This window comes from Mustela lutreola, chromosome 9, assembly GCF_030435805.1.
Source record: "Mustela lutreola isolate mMusLut2 chromosome 9, mMusLut2.pri, whole genome shotgun sequence".
NCBI lineage: Eukaryota > Metazoa > Chordata > Mammalia > Carnivora > Mustelidae > Mustela > Mustela lutreola.
This window is the reverse complement of record NC_081298.1, coordinates 28,339,781-28,349,897: the sequence shown is the minus strand read 5'-3', so window position 1 is coordinate 28,349,897 and position 10,117 is coordinate 28,339,781. Positions and strand designations below refer to the sequence as shown.

Below are 10,117 nucleotides of genomic sequence, written 5' to 3'. Positions count from 1 at the left end.
GGACCACCATGCCCTGTGGTGGCCGGAAGCAGCCAGACTGCCGGTCCCTTTGAGAGTGGTGTCCCCGTGAGAGAGTGACGGCTGGGCGGTCTTCGGGGGACTTGGGAGCTGCCGGGACAATCGGTTGCTGTTTGGGGGAGTGAGGTTGGCAGGGCCTTGCCCCTCGGCGCTGAGCCCCTGCCAAGCCCCTGCCAAGCCTGGGCCTGGTTTCCCACTGCCGGCCGGTTCCAGGGTACTCCGGGAGGAGGCCCGGGGGAGTGGGGGCTCACTGCCCCTGCTCCAGCGCCTCAGCTAGAGGAGGAGGAACCCCAAGCAGGCTTGCGGAGCAGGGGACACGCTCTGCTGAGGCCCCATCCTCTGCCGCACAAGGAGAGGAAGGGGACTGCTTGCTTACAACCTGTCCCACCCAGACGCCTCCCTGGGATGCCAGGGTCCTCGCGGGCCCCAGGGATGCAGAAGGCCTGTGTGCTTGGGTGGCCCTTGTCACATGCCTCGGCTGGAGAAACAACAGGGAAGGAAACAGAGGCTTTGGCCGCGTGTAGCCTGCGTTCTCCAGCAGGGAGATGGGAGCAAAGCTGGAGACCGTGCGGGGGGAGAACAGAAAGGAGCCTCGGGGGACACAAGGTGGTGGAGCATGGCTTTCTTTCTTTCTTTCTTTTTTAAAAATTGACGTATAGTTGACACACGAAGTTACATGAGTTTCAGGCGCATGACCTAGTGATTCGACGTGTCTGTATGTTCCGTTGTGCTCGCCGCAAGTGTCGTGCCACCTGTCACCACACAGGGCTGTTACCATGCCACTGACTACATTCCCTGTGCTGGATTTTTTAAAATTATTATTGCAAGGGGCGGTTTTGCCAGAAGGATGAGTAAGAGTCTCTCTGAAAGGGTGATGTTGGAGGAGCAGAGACTCGAAGGATGCGGTGGAGGGAGAAAGATATGTGGTTCTCTGGAGGAATGGTGTTCGGGCGCGGGGAACAGCATGAGCGAAGCCATGGGCAAGGAGGGGAGCTGGCCTGTTTGAGAAGAGCCCGGAGGCCAGAGCAGCCAGAGAGGAGGGTTAGGATGAAGAGGGAAGGCGGCGGAGGCTGGAGGGGTGGGAGTCCTTGCCCCAACATCCAGATGGGGAAAGAGAGCTCAGAGAGGTTGGACGGCTTGCCTGAGGCCACACAGCTGGGAAACAGAGGCACCTGGCTGGACAGTGACTCATACTGATGTCAGCGCCCCTTCTCAGCTTGTCACTAAGATCCTCTCTGGCGAAGGACACACAGGTGGTACCTTGTAAGCAGTAGCCCTGGGCTCCCTGGGTGCTGGTTACTCGTGTTCCCTTTCACATTCAGAGGGGCTGTGTGCTGGGCACCCAGAAGCCTGGTCTTCTCTGAGGACCGCCTGGAGGTCTGGAATCTGACTGGCCCGGGTTGTCCCCCTGCTTGGCACCCGCTAGTCAACGGGCTTTTCTAGGCCTTGGCTTGCTTATCTGTACACTGGGTCTAATTCTCCATTAGTCAGCAGCTGGCAGGAGGGGGCTGGGCTCAGGATAGGGTGATGATAAGAAAACATTAGTCCCCCACCCCCTCCAGTCCTCTAAAGCTGTGCTCCTTACAGCAGCCTTCCCTGGGCATGTGTTCAGCCTTCCCGGGAGAGGGATGCTAGTCTGCGGGCCTGGCAGGGCTTAAACAGGCTTCCTGGGGGGGGGGGGGGGGCGGTTCTGATGCAGGGGCTGGAGGACTGCCCCAGGGGCGAGGCTGCTGTAAAACCTCGTACAAATGGGAACCTCGGTGTCCCCTCTGGCCCCCTCCTGGAGCTCTCTCTGCTTTTCCTCCATGGCATCCATCAGGCTTGTAATTACTTGTTTAGCATCTGTCTGCTTCTCTGGGCTGCGCGTTCTCATTCTCGGCCGGCCTTGTTCATGGCTGGGTCCCCAGCACCAAGCAGCCTGCCTGGGGCGTAATAAATGTTTGCTGGGAAAACAAACAAACAGACGCCTGGCTGGCTGAATGAATGCGCGGATGCTCTTCCGAGCAGCAGGACTCCGGGTCCCCCCCAGCCCCCGAGGACAGGGCTCTGTAGCCGCACACTTCCCGTGTGATCTTGGGCGAGTCACAGTGTTCTCCGAAGAACTGCATTAGTGTGGGGTGGGGGGGGGTGTACAAAGGATCCCAGAGGATTCTGGACAGACAGGTGGGAACAGTGCCAAGGAGAGGGGATGATGGGAGCCAAGGCAAGGGAGAAGCCCGATGCTCGGGGGACCCGTGGTCTTCCTGCTCTGTGGCAGGGATGGAGATGTGCTGTGTGTGCTGTGGGTCTTGGTGGGTGAGTGTGTGAGGAACCAAAGGCACAGAGAGGGGTGAAGCCCTTGCCCGATGCCCCTCGGGGTGGGGGCATGCAGCTCCTGCCCTTTCATAGGGAAGGACCTGGTGGAGGAGGGCTATGCTGTGTAGCACAGTGCGGGGGGGGGGCAGCCTCTTTGAGGAAACTTTCAGGCCTGTGGTGGGAGCCTTGAAGGTCATGCTGATGAGCCCAGATGTGGTTCTGGAGGCCTGAGCAGCTTGGGAAGTGCAGGGGGGCTTCAAGGAAGTAAATGCCCCAGCAGAGAAAATCCCTGGTGGCTCTTAGTGCTGAGGCGGCTGCAGGACACTGGGCATTGCAGATGGAGTCATCCCCCAGACCTCATGCTTGCTTCTCCTTTCTCACGGAGGAACAGCAATAGCAACGAGTGTTTCTCAGTTGGGGCTGGGGTGGGAGGGAACACTGTTTGGGCAGCTTAGTTCCGTGGCTGGTGTGTGCGTGTGTGTGTTCTCCTTAGAGGGTGACTCTGAGCGGACCCCTTGTCTCTACAAGAGGGAATTCTATCATAGAAATCGTTTGGTGGCCCCCGGGTGGCACAGGGTCGCACAGCAAGCTGGCACTAGAATATTTTGAGCTTGCAGTAATGAAAGCAAACGGCAATTAGGCGCGTCTTCAGGCTCAGAGCCGCAGCCTGGTGTTCAGTCATTGGTGGCCGTGATTACCACCGCTAATGGGGGCTGCGTTCCCAGGCCAGTGAGGGAGAGAGGGCTCAGAGAGGTTAAGTGACTTGCCTGGCGTCACAGGGCGCATAATGGGAGAGCAAGGTCCAAGGCGCCCAGTTTGGCCTCTCCCCCTCCCCCAAGGCCAGGCGGCTCCCCAGAATGGATCGTCTCTCAGAGCGGTTCCTAAGCGCTGGTTTCCATAGCAGCGGGGCCATTCCTGCACAATGGATCCCCCATCTTCGCTGGGCTTTGCTACTGTGGGGGCTGCAGGGGCGGGAGATGCTCTGTCTGGGGGGGACAGCGGGTGGGAGGTAGAGAGCATTCGGAAGTCATGGGGGCCCCCAGCCCTTACAGAAGGGCCACTCTTTTATTTCAGTCCTTCCATTTCAGCTCTGGGCTTGGTTCACTTCTAGGCAGAAGATGGGGAGAGAAGATAAACAAGAAGACACCAGAACCAGAAAATGAGAAAGACAGAGACAAAAGAAATCAGGCAGAAGACAAGACAGAGAAAAACGGAGAAGCATGCAGACATGCTCTGCGGACAAATCATTTCATCTTTACCACCTGGGGAGGTGGGTTCTGTTTGACTCCCATTTTGCAGATGTGGAAACTGAGGGCAGAGGCAGGGCTTCTCAAAGTCTAGCCCAAGAGCCAGCCTATCTCACCTGAGCTGTGGCAGGGAGGGTACTGAGTAAAAACACAGGTTCTCTGACTTTGCGCTGGACCCAGGCCATCAGAATCTCTGGAGTGGGGCCAGGGATCTGCACTCAGGAATCCCCTAGGAAAATTTTCTAGAGAGTAAAGTTTGAGAGTGTCCCCTCCCGGGATGGCTGCTCTCACTCTGCCTACGCTTATGCAGCACAGAAATGCAGAGCCCGGGTTTAGGACCCAGGAGGGCATGAGAAAGAGAGGAAAGTGACAAAGAGAAGCTTTTCAAAGCAAGACAGATATGCCTCAGAAGAGGAGGTAGAGGAGGAAATAGGTAGAAAGAGGCCTGCGGGGGAGAAGTCCGCAGAACTCTAGGGAAGGATCGATCTGCTAGGGCTGGAGCGAGCTCTGTAGACCATCTGCCCTGAGCACAGCCCCCCGCTCGAGTCTTACAATGAGAGGAGTCTTACAATGAGAGGAGACCTGTCCTGTTGCTCTCATATCCTAGATGAGGAAGAGGAGGGCTGCCCAGCAAAGGAGCAGAGCCAGGCTGGAGCCCCAGAGCCCAGCCTTGGGAGAAGAGCTGGCTCTCACCAACAGGCAGGAGAAAGCTTACGGAGAGAAGGGCACCTAGGTGTGCAGAGTCAGCAGAGCTCTCCCCAGCCCCGGAAAGGACCCCGACAGCTCCAGGCTGGGGTCTGGGTGCATGTGGCCAGGAGCCCCAGAGGCCTGGGCCACAGGCTGGTGGCCTGTCTGCTTTCCTTCCCCCATCAGGCAGGCAGAGAGGGGGCTCAGACCTGGACCCAGATCTTTTCCCTTCCGCTGGCTACCTGGGTGGCCACAGGTTAGCTGCTTAGCCTTTCTGTGCCTCAGTTTCCTCACCCACAAGTTGGGGATACCAATGAGACCCATCTCAAAGTGTTGTTGGGAGGTCCCTTCTGACGTGGCCAGGAGCGGGACCTAGAACAGAACCCGTGCAAATGTCTAGAAAGAGCTGGCTCTCAGGAAGTACCAAAAAGCACAGCAGTCCTATAAAAGGTCATCACAAGTGGTGTGTTTCTTGGGGGTCTCTTTGCCCTGACCTGGGACAAGGGAGGGGAAGAAGCTCCCAGTGAGTCCTGCTTATCTCTGAGTCCAGGGCAGACCTATGAAACAGTCACTGGTAGAGGGGAAACAATGACCCCACTTCTGCTGCTCCAGGTCCCCGCCCCAGCGAGCCTCATCGGGGCTTCCTGGGGAGCTCTCCGGCCCTGACTCATGTGAGAGAGTTCGCATCCTAATCTGCTCTGCCCAGATGCTGCGGCAGCTCTCATGGGCACCACCAAGTCCACTGGGCCTCTCTGCCAGGAACTCTTGGGCCCCTTAGGCACCGAGGGAGGCCTGGGGATGTCCCCTTCACCCTACTGGGAGGAATGCATTGTCCCATTTTACAGATGAGGAGACAGAGGCTCCAAGAAGTAGTGACTCACCCCAGGCCACAAGGTAAACGGTAGAACTGGGACCCACACCCGCCACTGGCTGGGCTCTAGTTGCATCCAATGGCTTCTGCTCTGTACAGAGCATAGGTGATATGTGTGAGCTAGTCCTTACCTGCATCCTTCTCACTGGCTGGGACCAAGCAGAGGAGGAATGAGGTCTTCCCCATGCGATGTGCTGGGAGCGGGTGGCAGCAGCTGAGATTTCCCAAACACGCTAGGCATGCTCCCTAGGATGGTTCACATCGGGACTCGTTACCCGTCTCCATGGGTGTGTGTGTGTTTGTGTGTGTGTGTCTGTGAGTGTGTGTGTGTGTCTGTGAGTGTGTGTGTGTGTGTGTGTGTGTGTGTGTGTCTATGAGTGACATCCCTCAGGCCGTGATGAGTAGCCAACTTTGGTCCAGCACCTGTTTTGAAATGTGGACCGTCTTGGGTTAAGTGGGAAGTGGGGATGGTTGGCAATGAGCCTTATGACCGACCACTGGGCCTTTCTCCAGGAGTGCTGGCCAACGTGAGTTTCCCACCTTCACTCTTCTGCAAATGCAGACCAACTCCAATATCAGGTGTGATGGCATTCGGCTGCATTTTACATGGTTGGATCTTTGGGGCTCTGCTCACTAGATGAAGGTGAGTCCGTTATCACTCCTCCAGTTCTGGATGAAGAACACTGAGGCCCAGGAATTCCAAGGGGGGGAGGATTTGAACCTGGTACGTGGATGCTAAGACCTGTTCCCTGCTCCTGCTTCCTGGTTCTCTGGGAAGGGAGGGATGAGGCCAGGTTACGAGGTGGAACAGCAGCTCAAGTGGAAAACAAGCAGGAGTCAAGACAGATAACAAGGTGGAGGGGATGAGGTTGTGGAGCGGCAGCACAGGGCCTGCTGGGCAGGGCCAACTGGGCTGCCGGACAGAGGGAGTGGAGCGCATCCACCACGGACGGCATCCCATGAGCCCCTGCACAGTGGGGGCTGTGACGGCGGCCATCTCATCTTGTCAACCACGTGATGCTATTAGAAAGACAGAGGTCCGGTCATGCCCTCTGCCCATAAGCTCCCATGGCTCCCCGCTGCACACTGAGAAAACTTCAAGTCCTTGCAGTAGCCTGGGAGGTCCTGCCCTACCGGCCCCGCTCTTGCCTGACCTTGACTCCAGCTGGTCTCCCCACACTCACGTGCTCTGGACCTGCCCTCCTGCAAAGCTCTTCCCTGAGACCCCTGCATGGGCCCCTCACTTTGCCAAGCTCTTTTTGAGGGAAGCCTTCCCTGACCAGCATCTCCCCAACCCACTACCCTTCCCCTTTCGTGGTTTAATTCTTACTTCCCGCAGCACTTATCATCGTCTAGTACGCCATGTGTTGACTCGTTTGTTTAGTGTGTGGCAACCCTGCGATAATGTCAGCTCCATCAGGACCAGGATGTTGTCTGTTTTGTTCACTGCCATGTCCCCGGAGCCTAGAACAATGCCTGGCACATAGTAGGTGCTCAATAAAAACAATTGTGGAATGAATATAAGTGACAGCAAGAATCTTGCTTGATCATCATCATCATCATCCCTCTACAAGTCGCTTTCTCTGAGGCTCAGAGAAGGCTGGGAACTTACCCAAGGTCACACAGCAAGGAAGGGGGTGTGGTGGGTACCCAGGTCCCCCACAGGAAGGACGGACTTACTTCCTGGCTGCTGGGATGTAGTAAATGGAGTCTCAAAGACCCAAAGACCCTAAAATGCAACATAGTGCAATCATAGGGTGAGGGAACAGCCGAGCTTTTCAGTGATCTGGGCCGTCACGAGTAGAGGTATGAGATTCACACTGCCCACCATCCCCAGAGAGACCTGGGGCCACTGCTGTGTGGTGCACCTGACTCGCATTAACTCCTCCATTCTTCCCAACAGGCCTCAAGGGTGGTTACTATTATTATCATTCCGCTTTATAGATGGGCAAACTGAGGCTCAGAGAAGCTAGGAAGTCTGAAGTCTCAGAGCTGGGAAGTAGCCAGGGGCAGGATCCAAACCCAGGCCTTCTGGCCCCAGAGCTCAAGCTGTCATCTCCCTTCCCAATCCCTAGGCCAGGTGTGCGGTTTGGACGTTATTTTGGAGTCTTGGGATAAATCCCTGGAGCCTGTCTCGAAGAAGTAAGACTGAGTGCAAGTAACGTTTCCTAAGGCGCGATCTCAAACTGCTAAGGGAAGCTTTACCCCAGAAGCGTATCAGGCATCCCACATCCACCTCCACACGGAGACAAAGGTGAGAAGTCTGCTCCAAGGCTGCTCCCATAGCAAAAGCCTTCAGAGTGATGCTTCCTGAAGTGTCTCCTCACCCTGACCACAGCCCAAACCCCCTGGTACCAGGGTCCCTGAGAGAAGCATTGATCCCCTCCCCTGTCCCCTCTGTCCTGGTTCTGCCTCCTGCATGGACTCTGGGACTCTGGTCCCTGAGTCCCAGAGTCCCTGGGACCCAGGGACCAGAAAACGGACTCTGGAGCGTGTGGCGTAGGACAGTCCTGGCTAACGCCTGCACTCCCTTGGAAAGCTTTGCCCAGCCTGCAGGTGTCTTTACTTAGCTCCTTTTACTCTGTGTTTCCTGAGGAATTGCTGTGTGCCATGTGGCGTCACAGTCAAAACCTCACTTAAGCCTCAAACAATTCTGCGCATGGAGTCGTTTTGCAAAGCAGCTAATCAATATTTATTGAGCACTTGCTGTATGCCTGACACTTAACTAGACCCTGGGATGCAGCATAGAGGAAGAAGACAGACCAAGGACCTGGCTCTCAGGAAGCTTAGGGTCCATGCAGATAAGACAGATAGTTGGGGAAGGAGGTCATGGAGACCAGAGTAGGATAAAGAGAAATGCAGCAGGGCTGGGGAAGCACAGAATGGGAGCTCAATAAATATCTTTGGTGGAACGAAAGCTCGGAGGCCCCACAGGGTCATAGCTCTTGGTATGACCTCCAAAGTACCACCCTATTGTAGTGATTAGAGCAGGGTAGCTGCTGTAACCGACAACCCCAGGGGCATCTGAGTGGCTCAGTGGGTTAAGCCTCTGCCTTTGGCTCAGGTCATGATCTCAGGGTCCGGGAATCAAGCTCCGAATCAGGCTCTTTGCTCAGTGTGGAGCCTGCTTCTCCCTCTCTCTCTGCCCGACTCTCTGCCTACTTGTGAACTCTCTCTCTGCCAAATAAATAAATAAAATCTTTAAACAAACAAACAAACAAAAACAACAACCCCAAATCTCAGTGGCTCAACCCAATAACGTGAGTTTCCCACTTATGCTATTGTCCTACATGGGTCAACTTGTCCCAGTCATTGGGACTCCCCACTCCAGTGGCTCTGACATACCTTTGGGGGATGGAGCTCCTTTCTGGATCTCTGCGTCCACCAGTGGAAGAAAGGAAAGGGTAGAGTTTGGAGGACCAAGTTTTCATGGGTACACTTGGAAGGGGCTCATGGCCACCTCATCTGGTCTGTTTGGGGACCCAGCAATGATGGAGGATGGAGGGATAAGGTCATGACACAGGAACTCCTCCTGGTCTTTTCAGTGAGGGTGAGTAGGAAGGAGGCGTGGATTCGGGTAGCCATTAACTTCTACCCAGTAGACATCCACTCTAGGATGCCGGTCAGGATCCCTTCCATTTCCATAGATAAAACCCCAACTTGCACTCACTTAATAAGAAAAAGGAATGTCCTAGTTCTGGTCTGGGAAGGCCATTTCAGGAATGGTTGGACAGAGGGGTTCCACAGTCATCTTTTCTGCTTAGCTGTATCTCCACATGTAACATTTAAACCGGCTCTCCACATGTAACAGGGAAGAGGGCCATTAACAAGCAGACCAAGACTCATGTGCCCCAAGATCAGCAATCTGGCCGGAGAGAGGGCTTCTTTCTCCTCCATGTCATATATCCACGTATGTGTCCATATATCCAACCCAGAAAAATCACTTTGGTCCTCCACAATGTCCAAGACCACCCTCGTCTGAGTGCCCTTAATGGAAAGCTCAGAGAAAGGACCATTTTCCCAACAAGGGACTCAGACAGGTAATACCACGAAGCCCACCATGGGGGCCTTATGAGAACCTCCTGTGAACACCGAGCATATCACAGTCCTAGATGTCAAACTGGGTAGGAAACTTGAGAAAAATCAACGGCTAATATCTTTTTGAATAGTCCATTTTTAGGATCCAGGTGCGGACCCAGTGATTTGACAGTGACCACACAAGTTTTCCTTTCGCCCCCACTCAAGCTCGGAGTAGCCAAGGAGCTTGGAGATGAAGGACAAATTTCAGTTTATAGAAAGCCATCCAGACAACGTGGCTTGGACATGCGGGCACGTGGAACAGCTCACACCGGCCGGCAGCACTGGATAGCTCTACCTCTCTGGTCACAGGTCGATGGATGAACACAGAGCACATCCTCAGACCCCAGAGGCAGAGCCTATCTTCACAGACAGACTGATAGGGAGCTCAACCCTTCCTCCCAACTCAAGGTCAGTCAGTCCAGGATTGGACTAGGACCCCTGGGAAGCACGAGCCTGCCGCCCCTAGATGGGAGTGCTCCCGCTTCCCATGAAAGGCACGAGGGGTAGGGAAGTCAGGGAAAGAAGCATGTTTGTTTTCCTTTCTTTTTGGAAAATGGCTATTTAAATAACACAATCTACTGTGAAATTTATAAAAGAAAAAAAAAAAAAACGAAACAGGAAAGAATTGTAAAAATGCAAGCCACCTTCAATTCTACCATCTAGCATTAAGTTTCGTTACATGTGCTATGTATCCCTCGGGCCTTTGTGAGTGTATGTGTTTAAACAAAATTAGAATCAAGCTTTATGCATAATTTCCTATCTCGCTTTCTTTAACGTTCTATATAAAGCACTTCAGCATGTCCATGAGGCTGCGCACAGCATGGGAGCAGGGGGCAGGCCCCTGTGTGTACGTGGTGACCGCTCTGTTCCTGGGGACCTGACGTGTGTGCCGTGCTCAAAACTCTTGCCCCAAAGAACA

General features: G+C 54.7%; 1 long non-coding RNA gene across 1 annotated transcript; it reads left to right on the top strand.

Moving 5' to 3' along the window:
* Positions 1-308: 308 nt before the first annotated feature.
* Positions 309-6,586, top strand: LOC131808098 (uncharacterized). The gene is made up of 3 exons (XR_009344672.1): positions 309-624; positions 3,425-3,583; positions 5,632-6,586. It is a non-coding gene; the product is annotated as an uncharacterized LOC131808098 (long non-coding RNA).
* Positions 6,587-10,117: the final 3,531 nt, after the last annotated feature.